Genomic DNA, 18,854 nt, shown 5'->3' on the forward strand with positions numbered 1-18,854 from the left:
TATTCATAGTGTCAGGGAGGTGAGGCGTCACTAGAGCCGGTACGGCGTCATTTCCTTGCTGTCACCAGGCAGGTGAAGCATCAGTTCCTTACTTCTAGGCAGGGGAGGTAAGATGTCCCTTGCGGTTGCAGGGGAGGTGATGTGGCGTTGGCAGCGAGGCATCAGTCCCTTACAACAAGTCTGGGTCCATGAAACCAGGAGGTCAAGATGCGAGGCGTCAATTTTGCAGTGTCACGATTACACCAAGGGCCACAGGTGCTGCAGCAGATTAGGGTGTCATGGACATCGGTGGCATGCCATGCTGTGGAGGGACTTTAGAGGCACAACGGCGATGTCGGGACCTGCGTTGTAGGTCAAGGTCATTGCACTAGCTTCTTCCTGGTTGCACCTGTACTCACTTCCAAGGGCCCAGGAACTGAAATTGGCAACACTTGGCAAGTCAAGACTCTCAGCAAGAAAGAACAGTTGCTGGCAAATGAAGTCTTTGAAGGCCCTGAGACTTCTTAACAGGAGGCAAGCTCAGTTCAAGTCCTCAGAAAACCATGGAAAGCAGGATGTAGAAAGCAAAGTCCAGTCCTTTTACTCCAGAACAGACACAGCAAGAAGCAGGCCAGCACAACAAATCAACAGGCAGAGTGGCAGTCCCTCATGCAGCATCCAGCTCTTCTTCCTGGTAGAATGTCCTCAGTCCAGAAGTGTTCTAACTATGTGGCGTTAGAGGCCCAGTACTCATACCCATTTCTGTCTTTGACGTAGTCAAACTTCAAAGAGAAGTCTTTGTTGGGCCTTTCTCTGCACTGGCCTCAGACACACTCCATGTGGCTGGGGACTGCTTTGTGTGTGGACAGGTACAGCCGTATTCAGGTGCAAGTGTCAGCTTCTCCCAACACTCTAGCTCAGGAAGAGCCATCAGCCGGGCGATGGGCCATCAGGATATGCAAGACACACCTCAGCTCCCTTTGTGTGAATGTCTAAAGTGAATGCACAAACATCCCAATGGTCATCCTGATCCAGACATGTATTCAGCAGACAGGCGGAGGCACGGAATGGTTAAACAAGAAAATGCCTATTTTCTAAAAGTGGCATTTTCAAACTTACAATTAAAAAAACAACTTCACAAAAATATGTATTTTTAAATTTTAAGGTCAGAGACTCCGCTTCTCTATCTGCTCCCAATGGTAAATTACACTTAACAGATATTTCAAGGCAATCACCATGTTACCCTATGGGACAGATAGGTCTTGCAATTGTGAAAAATAAAATTAGTAGTATTTCACTATCAGGACATGTAAAACACACAATTACGTGTCCTACTTTTAAAATACACTGCACCCTGTTCATGGGGCTGCCTTGGACCTACCTTAGGGGTGGCTTACAGGTAATAAAAGAGAAGGTTTGGGCCTGGCAAGTGGGTGCACTAGCCAGGGCGAAATTGCAGTTTAAAACTGCACACATAGGCACTGCAATGGGACGCCTGAGACATGTTTGCAGGGCTACTCATATGGATGGCAAAATCAGTGCTGCAGACCCACTAGTGGCCTTTGATTTATAGGCCCTGGGCACACCTGGTGCATTATACTAGAGACTTACTAGAAAATCAAATATGCCAGACATGGATAAAGTAAATACAATTTAGACAGGGAGCAAAACAAAATTCAGCACAGGATGAAAAACAGGAGGTCAGAGGCAAAAAGACGGAAAACCACGCCAAGCTCTGCCAGGTCTAACAATCAATAATACAAGCCAAAGGTGAATGACCCTCATTAGTTGACAAAGCTTGTGACAAAACAAAAGATCTCTCAAAACTCTATGCTATGTCAATGACTTCTGAGAAGGATGGATTTCTACAAGTCAACAATCTCCCTTGTGTTTTCTTTTACAAACAGTTGAATACATGCTGATCTCTGATGTCTCAACATTATTTTCAAACTTATACGTTGAAGCAAGCACATGTAGTGTTGCTATAAATTCCTCAACAGTTTTATCACTATCCTGTTTGCATGTAAAGAATTTGTGCTGTTCTAAAGGCACACTAGGGCCCTCATTCCGACCCTGGCGGTCCAAAGACCTCCAGGGCCGTGGTGGCGGTCTCATTTCCAACGGGCCGCTGGTGAAGGCCGCCACATTATGAGTGTGGCGGTTTGGCCTCTGTCAAACTGCCACATCCCCGCCTGTACTGCCAGGGCGGTTGGACAGCCAGGCTCGAGAGCAACATCTCTGACCCGGCGGTCCACTGAAGACCGCCGGCGGTATCACAAGTCTCCTTTCCACTGCGATTTCTGTGGCAGAAGCGCAGCAATGAAAACCCTGGTGGAAAGGCTACCGTTGACAGGACATTTCTTTCCCCTGCAGACGCCCACCGCAAAACCCTCCCTGAAATTCCAATACGCCCCACCTCCCTTTGCATGACAGCACCCTCTTCCCCCACCCCCTTCTGTGACAGCACCCCCCTTCCACCACCCCCTTCCATGACGGCACCTCCCTCCCCCACCCCCTTCCATAACAGCACCACCGTCCCCGCATACAGGTTTGGGAGCCTGTGTGCTTCCGTGCTGCCGGGAGTCAGGAAGGAAAGAGAACGGAGGAGAGACGGCAACCGTACACAGGTGAATGTTCTTTTTTTTTTTTTTTTTCATCCCCCCACGCCCCACCATCCCTGTTCCGTAGCAGCCACCACTAGGGTTACTCTGTCACAAATGTAACGGATATCCCGTACACCATATTAGGATCCCATTAAAGTAATTGGAGATCGTAATACAACAGACGGGATATCCGCCACATTTGTTATGGTGAAACCTACCTGCTATACTCTAAATCAGGCCCATGGTATTTTGGGTGGAAAGGAAGTGTGTGCAAAGATAAGAGAACCCAGCCTGTATTTTCTGAAGGTTTATTCCATTATCTCGTCCCGCGACAGCAAACAAGCCTGTATGGTTCCCACATCAGTAGCATCTGATCTGTTGAGATCCTCGTACCACAGTAATACTGAAAAAAAAGAATGGCCACATTGAACACCTTGCAATGACAAATCGAAATACCAAATTTTACAAGTACTATATGCAAAAGCCTTCCAGGATCTAATCAATGACTTTTGGGTATAATATTGGAAGCAGATGTGTGTTGTTTGTTTTTCAGTCTGTTGTTTATTTTCAAAAATATTTTGTTACATATTTAATTACTTTAGTTCATAAACACAACACACTTTAATGCAGGTACAAATGGTGAATGATAATGATCACAAAAAAAACAATAGCAAGATGCAACTGGCCAGTCCCCTTACACTCTTGAATTAATAGTACTGCCTCTTAGCATGGGACTCTTCTAGATTTATAGCATATTTAAGATTCTGTTTTAAGTAAACTAAACTAACTCAAAAGGAAACTACACACACTCAAAGGGCACTGGAAGTTAGATTGTGTGCCATATAAGAGATTCCATATTTCTACATCAAATACAAGAAAAACTGGAATTAACATCTGGAACAATAAGAATGGGGTCCCAGATTCCGAACATTTATACAACGCCAATCAGATTAGTTCAGGATGGACATCAGTGAATAATAAAGGTGAAAGAAAGACTAACGGGGTTGTAGGGAGGTTCAACAAAACTATTAAAGGAAGCAAGCAAATAGATATGTGCAAAGAAAAAAAAACAAGCAGGATGAATAGCAAGGCTCTTTTCACATTATTCAGGGTAAAGAAACCGAAAACTGGATATATTGGAACATAAGTTTGGAGAGGGTACTAATTGAAAGTAAATGTAGGAAGAGAGGCGAACAAGCAGCATTGCAGGAATGAGGAATAAGACAAACCAACTGAGAGTAAGTGAGTTAAAGTGTCTACAAAAAAGAATGATTGGTCTAAATTCACAAACCTATTAGTTATGGTCAAAGTTTTTATGAAGGAATATGGAACTTGATACACTTTGGAAAATGTGTGAGTCAAAACTGTGATTTGCGTGACATTGTTCTGAAGGCAGTGGTGGTGGTTTTTCAACTACAGATTTGAAGTCTACTAATGACATGTCAGGGCAGTTGAGTAAACCACCCTGAGAGAGGAGATTAATACATTAACCAACGTATGTAAAGGATTATATTCTTCAATTAATTCTTGACTGTAACTAATTGTATTGTATTCATTTAGAAGTTATGCATATTTGTAGATATGGGATTGTTTTTTAGTTATGCCCTCTTTATTTTCATGGTTAAGATTTTGGTTTGGAAGAAGCTCAGGTGTGGGACCTTCATGTAGTAAGGTTCTTAACAGAGTAAAACAGTTCATGCTACCCCTTCCGTAGTCCGTTGCTGACTGAGATGTGGATGGGGCACATACAAATCAAATTAATTTGAATGTACATCATATAGGCCCTCATTATGAGTCTGGCGGTCCACCCGCCATATTATAACCGTTGCAGAGCCACCATGGTCGGATCATCCTACTGCCAGGCTGCCACCACGCAGCCTGGTGGTCTCGGCGTTTCAAATCCGTCAGGGAAGCGCTGTGATTATGAGTCCCATTCAGCCAGCCTTTCCATGTCGATTAACCCCGCCATGGAAAGGCTGGTGCAATGAGGGTCTCTGGGGCCCCCCATGCACAGCCCCATCGTGTATTTCACTGCCTGAATTAGGAGCCGGGCGTCAATGTAAAGGCCCTGTTTCCTGTAGGGCCGGTGGGCAGAAACACTGTATCCGCCCGCCAGCCCAGTGGGAAACTCAAAATAGGGCCGGCAGGGACTTGACCGAATTGGCGGTCAAATTGTGGCACCCCCACCCGCCAAACTCATAATGACCCCCATAGTTTCAGGGGTGTGGAATTTAATAAAATATCTACTTGTCTATGGGACAGGTTGCTTTATTAATCTACTTGTCCTGTAAAAAAAACTCTACTTGTCCCTTTGGTGCCATGTAGTGCAGCAACAAATTATGGCAGTAACCTCATTATATGAGAGTTCTGTTAATAACCTCTCTGATTATGCCGGGGGTAGTACTATAGCAGGGCTTGAATACTAGCAATTTTAAGTCCTATTATAGCAATTTCTTTATTTTGCCACTAGTTCTAGGGCTAGAATGCCTTTGAATCTGTCAAACCTACTAAAAAGCATGTTTTAAGGGTTTTCACTAACTCTTCTCTAATATTTTCCACATCAAGAAAGGTTGGAAATTTACTCCTGACAAGGGCAGAAGTAGAAGTTCTTCCAGGGTTGGGAAAAAAGTGGTTGGAGGGAAAGTGAAGACACCACGACTGATATTGATGCCGGAATTTGACACCTTGGAAAAATCTGTGGTCCTGACCACCCAATCCACTCAAATACTCAATTCAAGGCTGACTGCCTACCAACACACGCCTAGACCAAGAGAGCAGGGAGGCCAAGGGAGGACAGGGAAGAGCGGAGTCCAGTGGCTGTTGGCAGCCACTGCCAAAAGTGTGCCCACAGCCTTGCAGAAGCGGCCCGGCAAGTGCTGGGTACTGTTTGCAAGGCATTGGTGAGCCTCGCTCCGAGTGCTTAGCCCCTTCTCTCCCCGGATCTCGCTCAGGCCCTGCTTGCCCCACCACCGACTTGCTATTCCTGATTACCTAAACCATCGTTGACTTTGTCCATCCTACCCATCTTTACCCACTTCTGTCTATTTCTGTCCATTTCGGTGATACAGATGCCAACACAGATGTCTGCAACACAGCCTGCAATGCAATGCAATGTAACGCATCCAACACTGCCTTCACTGCCTCCATAGCCCTCAAACACATCCTCATTCATGGACACAAGCAGCGTTCAAACCATGCAAGGCCATAGATAACGGCATAAGAAAGCGCTCAGCCCCATTAAACAGATCAAACCCACACCTGCCTGCCTGGAAATTATCGTACTTACTGTTTTTCCAGAACCGATTTAACTAGTGGCAAGGCCTCTCTTGGCCAGACGGGCCTTTAATTCAAGACCATCGAGAACATTACTGAAAGTTCCCCAGAAAAATCCAGCAAAAGCAATCTCGGCAGGCTCATGCCCAGTTCTGTCTCAGCCCTGGAAGCAGTCCAACATCCTGAGGCTGCATCACCGGGACAATGACCAGCCCAAAGGCCTCACTAAAGTGACACTCTTCAGCCCAGCGCAAAGCCACGATTTATTAACAGATAGATGCCTAAACAGGAACAGTGCTAAAGTAACAACAATAAGACAGGGTAGGCCAGCTCAAAGAACAGCACAAAGAACAGTCTTGGACTTCTTTAAGAAAGCACCGAAACTACTGAAAGCACTCTTAGATTAGCCTTCCCCAGGGGTTACTCTAAGCACCATGAACCCCATTAAGCAACGCTCAGCAAAGCCCTTGGATCAGGCACACAATGGATCGGTCTAGCCAAAGGATGACACAATTATAGAAATATCAAACAATATTATAGACTCAAACCATACAAACTGTGATGAATGGATTGAACACGGTATTAGAAATATTAGAAATGTCAACACAACAAGTTTTCTAAACCCTTCAGCTTCCCTGTGGGCTCCACACAAATGGGAGCACAGGGACCCTGCAGTTGCAAATCCCACAGCACCCAGTCCATTGACTAGAAACCCATCAGAGAGAGATTCCCTCACCTCAGAGTGAAACCAACAGGGCCACTTGCTTACACGCAACACCCATACGTCACCACGGAAGGCAGACAGGGGGTCAGCAGTGAAGGAAAGTACACTGACTCGCTTGAAATCCAGCACTACTCGTCCAACAATCTTAGCCAGACGTGCTTACCAAGCACCCAGAAAAGGGTAGCCTCACTGATACTCCAAATGGATGAAGACCAGAGCGATCTACTGGCATCAATCAATACAACCTTGACTGCCACAATAAATGTCCTTACTTCACAGTCGGACAAACTAGAGATGCTACTGGACCTCATACAAGCGCTAGCCAAATCCATCAATACGCTAGAGGCAAAGATCACAGCTCTGGAACAAAGAGGGATTGGCATCAGCACTAAAGCACCCAGCATTACTACAGCTGCATGCCCTTGCACACCAATAGTAGACAAACTATCCACCTTGCTAGAAGTACTGACTACCATGATTTCAGAATGGAAAATAGCCCTGCAAAACTCAGGTTCTACTAGGCTGTCAGAGTCTGACCTAATGTGAGCCAAATCAGTGAATCAGACTTCAGAGGCCACACCAAAGTATAAAGCAATCCAAGATGTGCAATCATCTCCAACACCAATCCCATTTTCGGCCCTTCCGCTTCAGTCCGACAACTTGCCCAACGCCTCAAACACCAGAGAGAACATGCAAACAGAGCTCCATACTACTCCACAACAATCTTCCACTTCGCCCCAACAGGAGTTGGAGAGACATACAGCTGTTCCCACTGATCCCGCAAATAACAGAGATCCACACTGGTCAAAGGCGCTATCAGAGAGCCAAAAAGAGATTTAAAAAGGCATAAAATAAAGCGACAAAGGAAAAATTGCAAGCTCAGCAAAGCATGGAACAAATCAGAGGGTTCCCTAAAGAAACAAGCACATATCCCATCTTTAAGTGCAGAACAATTGACAAAAAAAAACAGGAAAATCAGAAATCCCTGCAAGGGTTAGCCAATCAAACTATGCCGAGCTCTCTTAGAAACCAGTTACCAGCCCAAGCTTGTGCATATTATAACAGCAGTACATGTATGAAGCCCAATGAGCCGCCCGGCCATCTGACCTCAATAAAAGCTACACTAGATGCCAAATTTGTCGCCTCCATTCACTCGGCTACATCAGTTCTGGCCAGCGCCGATGTCTTGCCCTAAAAGCTCAAAGCCCAAAGGCCAGCCAATCCAGCACCTGGCATGTCACGACCTGATGTCACAGCTGGATTTAAATTGGGAAAATTAAAAGCTACCGAAGTAAATAACCTGGAAGGAATGAATGCTCCACAAAACTGGAACAAACGCTGCCAAGCTAGTCCTTACACCCCAATACCTCTCAGAAGGCAACCATGATGTTCTGACTCGCTCAAACCTAATACGGTTACTTAAGGCAGTACCATAGGTGGCTAGCATAAACTCTGATGAAATCTTGAGAGTAGCATTCAAGGTGCTACCATATTACAGTAAATACCTTGAATCAACTATATTGACCTTAAGCTCCTCTGCATTGGCCGAACGGGTATTGATAAGCAAGCTAACCCTCAAGGAATGGGGTATAATGACAGAGATGATTGCTCAGCCTAAATACCCCATCCCCTTAAAAAATCAAGAGAAGTCTTACATCAAAAATCCAGCACTTATTGTATTTTAAAAGGGATGGACTACCCCAAGCCACTGGGGTCCAACAATAATTTTTCCATATGTACTTACCTGACTCCAACGAATTGCATTTGAAAGGTGTCCCTCGAGCCTGGAAATGAAAACAGCACAATTTGGAGGCCCGCTACTTCCCACAGTACTACCCATCAACACTCCTAGCAACGACAACCAGGTGCTGACAACGGAACGTCAGTTGTCAATTGTCTCTTGGAATGTGGCAGGCCTGACAAGACTTTTGAAACATGATACAGCTCAACAGCTCTTGAGGAATGCTGACATATTATGTCTTCAAGAAACTTGGCTAACTTCCCCCATGGTAATTCCTGGATTTCATGAAGTGCAACAACTCGCAACAAAAAGAAATATCTTTGGGCGGCCTTCTGGTGGCCTTTCAATATATCTAAATGTCAATCTAGATTTTAAAGCCTGCAAGGTTTTAACCTAAGATCCAATGATGCAAGCAATAAGGCTGGAAATCCTTACACCAAAAGGCCATACGCTAAAATCCCTAGTAGTTAACCTCTTCTTCAACTTCTTCAGCCAAGTTAGAGCAGAAAGGATGTCACAACTAGCAGAGACCTTGGATGTAGTGCTCTGCAACCATGCTGGCTACAATACCATTATCTGCAGGGACTTTAACCTTAGATCCTTAGGAACAAGGTCAGATGCTCACCAGCCGGTATTTTCAGAAGCCAAACAAGTTCAAAACATGTTCAGCAAACACAGCCTCTTTTCTATCCAGCATATTCTAGTAACAAGCTCCCTTGCACAGACGTTTCCAAAACCTTTTCAGGGTAAGAGCATCTTGGACTACATCTTCGCCTCAAAGAAAGTTATTAAATGTCTGGTAACCTTTGAAATTTTACAAATGAATGCCAGCGATCACCTCCCACTCATAGCAAATCTGGAGGTAAAGCCAAGGCATCTGGAAACCCAAAAGTCAATAGTAACCTCTTGAGGGTTATATGTAAATGAAGATTCACAGACAATTAGGCAAATAAAATGGGGACCGATTGCAACTCCTGGAAAACTTCCAATGGCTCCACTCTGTTGACAATGTTGGGCGAAACCCTTCAGACTAAATGGCCAGAAATCACTAAGGATCTTCTACAATGAGCAGGATCCTCCATCGCCCCACAACGGAGCCACATAAAGGGCCTTCCTCAGCATCCCATAATGGAAAGCAAGCGGAGACTTGGCAGACTGCAGAGATCATATGGCCAAACTAGGAATTCCTCAACAAAAACAGAGCTAGTATTAAGGCTATGGGCTCATGCTAGGCAGCACAAGCAGCTGATCTGGTCCCTAAAACGCAAACACATGGAAAGGGAGTCTGCCCACATTTACTCACTGCTAAACAAATATAATATTGGTGACTTATGGAGATTTATTAAAAACAAGATGAGCCAGGGAGACCTATGAACTAATGTGATAAATGAAGACTCCTGGATAAAACATGTAAAAAAACTATAGGCAGCCGACCCATTCCCCATAGAACGACCGAGGGATGAACCCTGCATGCATGATGATACCTACCCAGACCCGGGACTTGCCCCTTCTCTGGGCGAAATCACCATCATCCTGCTTAGAATGAGGGCATCTGGGGCCCTGGGCCCCAATGTTACTCCAGCACTAATTTCCAAGGTAGATATGGAGCTTTAGTCACCAATTCTTTCCTCCCTTTATTGCTCCTGCCTTGAGTCTCAGGAAATACCACCCAGCTGGAGGGGCTCTATATTACACCCAATCTATAAAAAGGGGATAGGCAAGATCCAGCTAATTATCGACTTATTGCCCTGTTGGACATCAAAGAAAGGGGCTTCTCCTCAGTTCTCCTAAAAGAATTACAAAGCTGCATGGAAGCCACAGGGAGAGTTTGTTTCTGCCAAACTGGTTTCAGGGCAAATTCTACGACCACAGACAACGTCGTGGCCCACTTCTCTTTAATACACCAGGCTGCTGCTAAGAATTCACCCCCATGTTTTGCCTGCTTTGTGGATTATTCTGCAGCCTTCGATAAGGTGGACATGAATCTGCTATGGAGCAAGCTCCTAAGCTGGGGAATCCCCAACAAGCTATTAAGGACAATAATTGTACTTTCTACATCCACCTGTGTCAAACAGTTGAACTCTGCCATCAGAAAGGAGATCCCCACCACCAATGGGTTAAAGCACGGATGCGTGCTAGCACCCCTTTTATTTAACCTTTATACAGCAGACATGCCCCAGGTACTAAGACATGCAAATCTGATTCCACCAAAAATGGGTAACCTTAAATTATCCCTTATACAGTATGCCGATGATATTGTGTTGCTGGACCATTCAAGAATTGGGCTACGAAAGGCATTAACTGCCCTCCATGGTTATAACCTGGCAAACCCAATGTTCATCCACATCATCTGAAGATAAAGGCAGAATTCATAATAACCAGATTATACCAGCCAACTAATCTCCTAGAAAGTCCTTCTCCAAGGCTAATTCTCCAAGTACTCAGAGCCTCCCTTCTCCCAGCCCTAAACTATGGCCACAAAGCATATTCAGGTCAATTAACCACACTGGGGGATAAGCTCCAATTTCAATCTTACAAAAGAGTGTTTAAGTTACCGCAATACATAAGGACCCATCTGATAAGGCTAGAACTTGGTCTAGAAGGCCAGAATTGGGCCCACATGGGCGCCTACCTGAAATTCTACCATAGGATAATCATGGCCCCACCTAACACCCTGAAATTATCTCTCTGCCCTATTTTTGAAACAAGAATGAATCCCTGGTCACAGTACCTAATTACAGCATTAACCGCCCTTCAAATAGATCAAGCAGAACTAACTAAATTGGTGCAGTCACGTTTTTCTATCAAGTCTGTGCTGAAAAGACAAATAAAACCTCTTTCCCGGGTAATTGACCTGAAAAAACTGAGCAATACTCTTGCGGAAGAAGCGGTGGCGGCATCTTACATGAATGGTTCACAGCGCTTGGCAGCTCAGCCATACCTGGCCAGCACAATAAGGAAAGCTTGTGTGATGCAGATCATCACTAAAAAACTGTTTGGCCTGAAAAAAAATATTGCCAAAGCTATGATACTATTAATTCTTTGCCATTTTTTATTGTGTTTTCCGATTTTAAAGCTGTGATAATATATACAAAGGTTTTAATTAAGTATGCATAATAAACTTACTTACTTACAGTTCACAAATATCATCTAGGAGTATGAATTCCTGATCTACTTCTGTAAGTTCTTGTGAATTCATGAAGGCCAGTAATGCAAAGACATATACCATAGGAGAACTTTTGTGACTTTCTTTAAGAATTGGGCCCCCTGTTAGGTCTGACGTTAACCAAGACATTTTTGTTTTTATGAAAATTCTATTTCTCTCTCTATCCATCTATTGGCTGGCTTTACTGTGAGTGGTAGCATTCTGCTCTTCCATGATAAGCATATTGGCAAAAAAAGTAGTTTGTTCAGTGCCAGGAACTATTGTGGCAAAGTGTGCTTTTTGCTACCATTTTGGTTTCTTTTTTTTTGCTTTTTCCCAATGTTTGTTACAATGGTGAGGGCCTGGCAGCTCCCACAACAATAAACTGCTACAGAAGTCATCAAAACAAGACAAGCATTGAAAAACCCAAAAGACTGACCACCAAATTCGGATTGGTTGGCTTAGCCAGTGCTTGTTTATTTACATGATTCCCATAATCTTGTTGAAAATGGTTGCACTGATTTTCCTTTATGAGTATTTTTTGGAACACAGTTTACTAAATGATGCTTCAATGAAATAGTACCTAAAATGTTACAGTAGTTTAGCATAGCAAAACGTTTTTTCCCTACTTGAATTTTTTCTGAACATTTTATTTTGAAAGCAAAGAAATAACAATCTTGCTTACAATCTTCTGCAAACATTTGCATTTAGTCAGAGAGCATTCTGGGAGCACTATAAGTAGCCTCACATTGTTAAACCTTTCAAATTTATGTACACACTTTTTTTTTCATTGGAACCGCTGTCAGTAGTGCAGTGTGACCTTACCACGTTTATTCAGATTGCTCACCCTTTTAATAAAGGCTGTGCATTAATATAGCCTTAGAACCCGCCGTAGCGGGCTCTACCGGCTATTAAAGGCCCGCTCCCCGCGTTAAATGCCCGAGCCGAAGGCGAGGGCATTTAACAAGGGAGAGGGACTTTAATAGCCGGTAGAGCCCGCTACGGCAGGTTCTAAGGCTATTAGAACATTCTGCCACTCAGGGCAGAATGTTCTATTAAAAAAAAAAAAAATCACGGAGCCCGAGGGGATTAAAATCCCCTCGGGCTCCGTGAGGCTTTGTTCACAGCTGTTGCTGTGAACAAAGCGAACATTGGAATGTTGGCGTTGCGGGCTTTTACCGGCCAGTAAAAGCCCGCAGCACTCCATTGTTTTCAATGGAGCCCCCAGCATTCCAATGTTCTAATAAACCATAAATACAAGTTTGAACAGAGTTAACATATGGACCCAAATATTAGCTCAACTGCAGACATTTACCTTTCCTGTAAACTGCCAGCCAAAGGATTTGTGCTGCAGGGGCTGGGCCCACTTGTCCCAAGGACGTAATAAACAGGAAAACATGTTATCCATGACCCCAAACGATATGTTCTGGGTGCCCCTGAGTCTTCAATTCCACGTATAAGGATTCATTCCACAGCCTGCATTTGAGGAAACAGGAGCATATTTTGAAGCCATATCAATGCCAATATTTAAATTTAATGTGTTTCTGGTTTTCCAGTTCCTACCATAGGTGAGAGAATCTTGCTTGATGTGACTGTGAGTGACAGCATTTGTGCTGCTGTTATACTTGTGCAAATGAGCTTTGTATTTTATGATTTAGGTGTTTTTTTTCCTGCCTGGTTTTGAACCAGGAACCTTTCACATGCATTCTATATCTTCCTTGCTGACCCCCATCTTTTGAGTTCCACTGTTGCGATGGTTTGTACTATTAGATTTAGCCCCTTCCCCCTTTGTACTTCCCCTTCACGCACCCCTGAATTGCTGTTTGTTTGTGTGTCAAAAAGGCTCATGTGCACCTTCTCATCTGCACCACCTGTCTGTTTGCTTATTTTGCCTCAATGCACATGTGCCCTTTAGAGCTGCTATTCTTTCCTGGTAGACCGCCTCATGGTCATTGAGGTCAGCAGAACCTGGGCCAGCTCAAGCAGTTGGCAGCATGAGCTGCCATCCCTCTGGTTGCCAAAACAAATGCTAAGTAAGCAATTGCTATTCTTGTCATACAATCTTTTAGTTTGGGTGCCCTTTTGATAAGGCCACAACACCACCTAGTCTAAAAGGAGGTGGACATGTGGTAACCATTCATCTGCAATGTGTTTAATATGTTCAGTGATAGATTCTTCATGTTTCTGCCAGCCTGAGCAAAATAATTTTGCCCCATCCCCCATCTTTATTTTTCTGCAAGGTGTTTAAATCAAAGATAATAGGTGCTAAGGAGAATAACCAGTCTCATCTGAGGGGCTTGACGCCCTTAATTGTTTAGGGTTCCCTATTGTGCAGTCATGTGCCCTTTTTGGCAATTGGTGCAGTTCACGCTTAAACCTTCTTAACTTTTTCCCCACAAATTATGTACAGGCCTAGTCGGTGCCCCTTTTCTCTATAAAACAGATAGTATAAGGGTTACCAGGGTTTATGATTTGCCATGGAAGGCCTGTCATTTTTTTAATTGGGAAATATTTCTGTGCAAGAGTGCATGTGTTTTTGTTTAGCTACAAATATGTTTGCCGTGCTAAGATCACCTTCTTCCCAGCTTTAGAAATCAGTCAGAGAGAGTGAAACTATTATTTTTTTCACCACACTTTGTACAATTTTGTAAGTAGTATTTTTTTAGGTTTCTACATACTTACAATTTATGAGTGAAATAAATGGGAACCCCATGGATTAACTCAGAAACCTAGGCCGTTCTGAAAAATGACAAAATTCAGAAATCATCAGTGGGTCAGTTTTGTAGATTGCTCAGGAGTTTCTCAAATAAACTAATAGTTGAAATAAAAAAGTGAAATTTTACTGGGAAGAAACCAGTACCAGAAATACCAGTAGGCCCAGAACCATTTTTGAAAAGTGCAGGGAGAATTGGAAGGATTAGCAGCAAGAGGACCAGGAACAGGCCTAGGAGTCCCAGTGGGACTACAACCATAGAGACAGGCCCCTGAGTACCAAGCGGAGCAGAAAGACCAGGACCTGGGGGTAGCAGGACCAGGATGAGGAAGATCAGGAGGGCCAGAACAGCTAGAGCCAGGAGGAAGACTAAAGTGTCTGGACCTGGATTTCCAGGAGGACCAGGACCGAAATGAAGAGGCTCAGAGGGACTCAAACAAAGAGAACCAGGGCCATGTAGGCCCAGACCATTGAGTGAAGTGCCAGAAGCACCATAGTACAAGGCACAGGAGGGCAAGGTTGATCCAAACTAGGAAGACAAGGGCTATGAGGACAATGCTTAAGAGGGCCAGGACACAGGAGGCCAGGTAAAACGAGAAAAGCAGCGGGACTAGCAACTGATGCAGTAAAGAATCAGATGAGAAGGATGAGAAGGATCAGGGTGACCGGGGTCTAAATGAACAAAGGTCAAGAGGATGAGTAAAACAAATAACTGGACGAAGGGGGGCTGAAAAGACCAGGATGGTGAAGAAGGTCAGAACCAAGAGGATTAGGCATACAAAGACCCAAATAAGGAGGACCAGAAACAAAAGGATCAAGTCTAGTGGGCACAAAACCAGGAAGTGAACACTGATGGTGAGGACTAGGAATAGGAAGACCATTGCTAGGAAGACCAGACTAAGAATGAGGAAGACTAGGTGAGCAGGATGTGAAGAGTCAGAGCAGATGGCCAGGCAACCAGAACAAGAAGAACAAGAGCTAATAGGACCAGGGCATGGAGGGCGACAACAATAAGGAAAAGGAAGCTCAAGCTACAGAGGCCAAGGAGTATCAGGACCTGGTATACCAGGACAAGGAAGGGCCAGGATGATGGGAGCCATGAAGACCAAACCGGGTGTGTAGGAATAGGATGACCTGAACAAAGAGGATGATTACAGAGTGGGCAAGCCAGTCAATGATGACAACGAGCAGGAGGACCAGGGCCAAGAGTATCATGACATGTTGAAGAAGACCCATAAAACTACTCTGGTCAGGAGCAGGTGGGCTAGGGCCGTTAAGACCAGGGGCCAGCTGGGGGGAGGATTAGGTGGACTAGAAGGCTCAGGACCAAGAACAGGCCTAGGAGGACCTGAGAGGTCAGCTCCAAGGGGACCAGGACTTGGCATTTTAGTGAAGCAGGAGGGCAAGGAACTGGAGGATTAGGACTGGCTAGCGAGGATCAGTGGAACCAGAAAAACAGAGCCATGAGGACCAATAGAATCAGACCAGAACCAAAATGACCAGGCCCAACCCAAAAGGACCTAATAAGGAGGACCAGGACCAGTGGATGCAATACCAGGTGGACCACAAAGCCCGGGGAAAGGTGAATCAGGAGAAACTAAATCAGGAAGAGTAGCAGTTCCAGCCCTAAGTGAACCAGGACAACTGGGCTAGGTGGATAAATACTCAACAGACCAAAAAGATCCAGGTGAGGATCAATATTACAAGATTAGGTGGCCCAGGAAGGGCAAATACGAGGATGAGCCAGAAGCAGTTCCTAGAAGGCAAGGGTTAGGAAGGCATAGGGATTGAAGCTTGGTAGAGGAGTTTAAAAGTGGATGGATGAGAATGAGTGTAGTCTGTGAAGGATTGCAGAAAGGGTTTGAGAAACTCAGATGGCTGACGTCAGGAAAAATGGTTAATGGCTAACAAAGAGGTAAAAGGGTTATGGCAGCCAGCAAAAGAGAGCTCAAGAGTATGCGGTAGATAAAGAGATTTCTCTGAGGTGTCAACGTTAGTAACCAGGGCTGCTCTTTTGTCTGTGCCTGAGGTCTCCGTAGGAAAGCAGATGACAACCAGGTGCTGAGATCTCATGCTTCACTGTGTCCTTCTTTTGGATACTTCTGCCATCCCCTAGCACAAACGTTGTGTCTAAGCTTCTGCCAGAAAAATATATTTGAAAGAGAATCACCCCAAATCAGTTCTGAAACCTCAATAGTGGATCCACATCCCCTGCCTGAAAAATTAGTATTAAAGTGAAACTGTGAAATTATCAATCAACGGGTCAAAAGAATGGAGGTAACAAAATGGCTCTGTCCATTCAATGTCTTATTTCTTACACTAGTTGTAATAAAGTAAATTAATAAAAATGTCTGTGAGTTTCTTTTTTTCTGTGTCTTTAATGCCCGTGTCTTTCTCTGATTTACTGTGAAACTTAATATATATTCCAATGACATTCAGTTCAATCAACTATAATATTTCCTCTGATAGCCCAACAGAGTAGAGCCATCAGAGTTTTTTTATCCTATTTGGAGTAAAACCTGGCTGTAAGGGACAGGACAAAATAATGATCCAGTCAGTTTGTTTTTCAGACACAAAACATTTTCAAAATATTTATTGGCAAGGCCATCATGTCTAATGGTACTGTCTTTCAAACGTTTTGTGCATAGACTCGAACTATCATGACAGCAGTTCCTGTCAATATAGGGAATTTTCCAGAAGGCCAGTGGACAACTCTAAATTTGGAGATCAGTATGGCGGATGTATTGCCCTCCTTCATCCTGACAGAGTTAACTCCATCCATGAAACTCCAAATCAGGCTCATAGATTTTGTTCCTTCTATCAAGAGATTTAAATGAAACCTCTCAATTATAATGTTTGAGTCATTTCATGAGGAGCCCTATGTAATTGTTTCTATTTTGATTTAAAATAAATCACCCTCAATATTAGATGGCTCTATGTCAGTGGGATACACTATTTCCAGTTCTGGTTTTTGATTTTGCATTTCAGGTGTTTTAGTCTGATATGTTCAATTGAACTGAACCAGAATTACTAATTCAAGAATGTACTGATTTCCTGCAGGAAAAGAGGTGTTCTGTTAACATGGAGGATTTGGGTACTCCTACATCTGCCCCTGGTACACTCCCATGCCTTTGTAAGAGTGAGTATATAGTTGAAGAAAAGTAAACAGTTTTAACTAGTGTTGCAAAGGTTCTAAAGATCTTTCTCATTAGTCACCTCTGAGGGTAAATATCAAGGATTTTAAGTATTTGACAGCCCCATAAAGGCCCTTACAAGTCATTATGTCTTAGACCATGGTGTAAGGGAGTGGCATTCTGTGCCATGTCTATGAAAATAACTTGGACACATTCAAACATTTGGAACCTTTAGACGTCTAAGTTAGTGCTTGCATCAGTTTAGCACTTAGGGCTTCATGTCGTGAAATTGCAAGGTTTGGATCCACAAAAGTTCCTTACATTATATATAAAATAATTTTTATGAATTGGAAACTTCTTTCAGCTCGTAGAATACCTTTTGCAATTGTTTCTGAATTACAGTTAGTAGGGTTCATGAAAGGAGTTTCCTCCCTCCCTCCTCTTTACAATGCAGAAAGGAATTTATTGATAGTTTGTGACTGCAATTGCTATCGCAAACCATTAATGAGCTAATGACCGCTGAGTTGGGGTGGTAACTAATTTGCAAAGGAGAAGGTGTCCCTTTAGGACCCTTTCCGTTTGGAAAGCATGCTGCCAGCCTCAGGGGGGAGAAGTTTTCCAAACCCCAAAACATTTTTTAAACCATCACTGGTTCCTATAAGGAATGGGCTGCTTTGGAAAAAAAATGTTTTCCATTTTTTAATTCAGTCATAGAGAAGGTGGTGTACTGTCCCTTGCTGGCAACCATCCCTGTGATTAAAGGCAATCACAAATGGTCGCAAATTGGCACCTGCATAATGAATATTGATTAGCCATATTGTTCTGCAACCCTCTGTGATTCAGTATCTTGTAAACTGACTGAAAAGTATATAGGTTCAAAGTACTGTTCTGTTCACAAAATATATGTGCCGAATATGCGACCACTTTTTGTGCAGGAAATAATACACCAAAACCCGAACTTTCGTGTAAAGATGGATGCCAAGTGTGTTCACTACTTGTTGCAGATCTACCTGGCGAAAAAACAGGTTGAAGTCTGTATAAGGTATAATAAAATTAAATTTATGCTGTTTATACAGCAGTCGGGTGAACAGTGAAGTTCCTTTACTATTTGACTGGCTACTGGCTACTTTGTGCATACCATCTACTATTTAGCCAGCCACCAGATTAATAATTAAGTATCTTTTCAACTTATTTGCAAGGCCACCAGCAACACAGCACATCATTTCTGACACTTAGCCAGCTGCCAGGTAAATATTGAAATTTATTTGGTACTTGCCAGGCTACTGGTCAAATAATATATAATTTATACTATTTGACAAGCAGCCACATACATAATTAGGTTTATTTGCTATTTGCGTGGCCTAATTGTGCATGCCTGTTGTTTTGCCAGCAGCTGGGTAATGAGTGAAGTTTTTTTGTTTGCTTGACTACTGGCCAAATAGTACAAAACCTCTGCTATTTAGCCAGTGGCCATGTAAATAGTGAGGTTTTCTTGTTGTTTGCACAGCTGCTGAAAAAACATAACAGAATCTTTATTATTTA

This window comes from Pleurodeles waltl, chromosome 3_1 (assembly GCF_031143425.1).
Source record: "Pleurodeles waltl isolate 20211129_DDA chromosome 3_1, aPleWal1.hap1.20221129, whole genome shotgun sequence".
Taxonomy (NCBI): Eukaryota; Metazoa; Chordata; class Amphibia; order Caudata; family Salamandridae; genus Pleurodeles; species Pleurodeles waltl.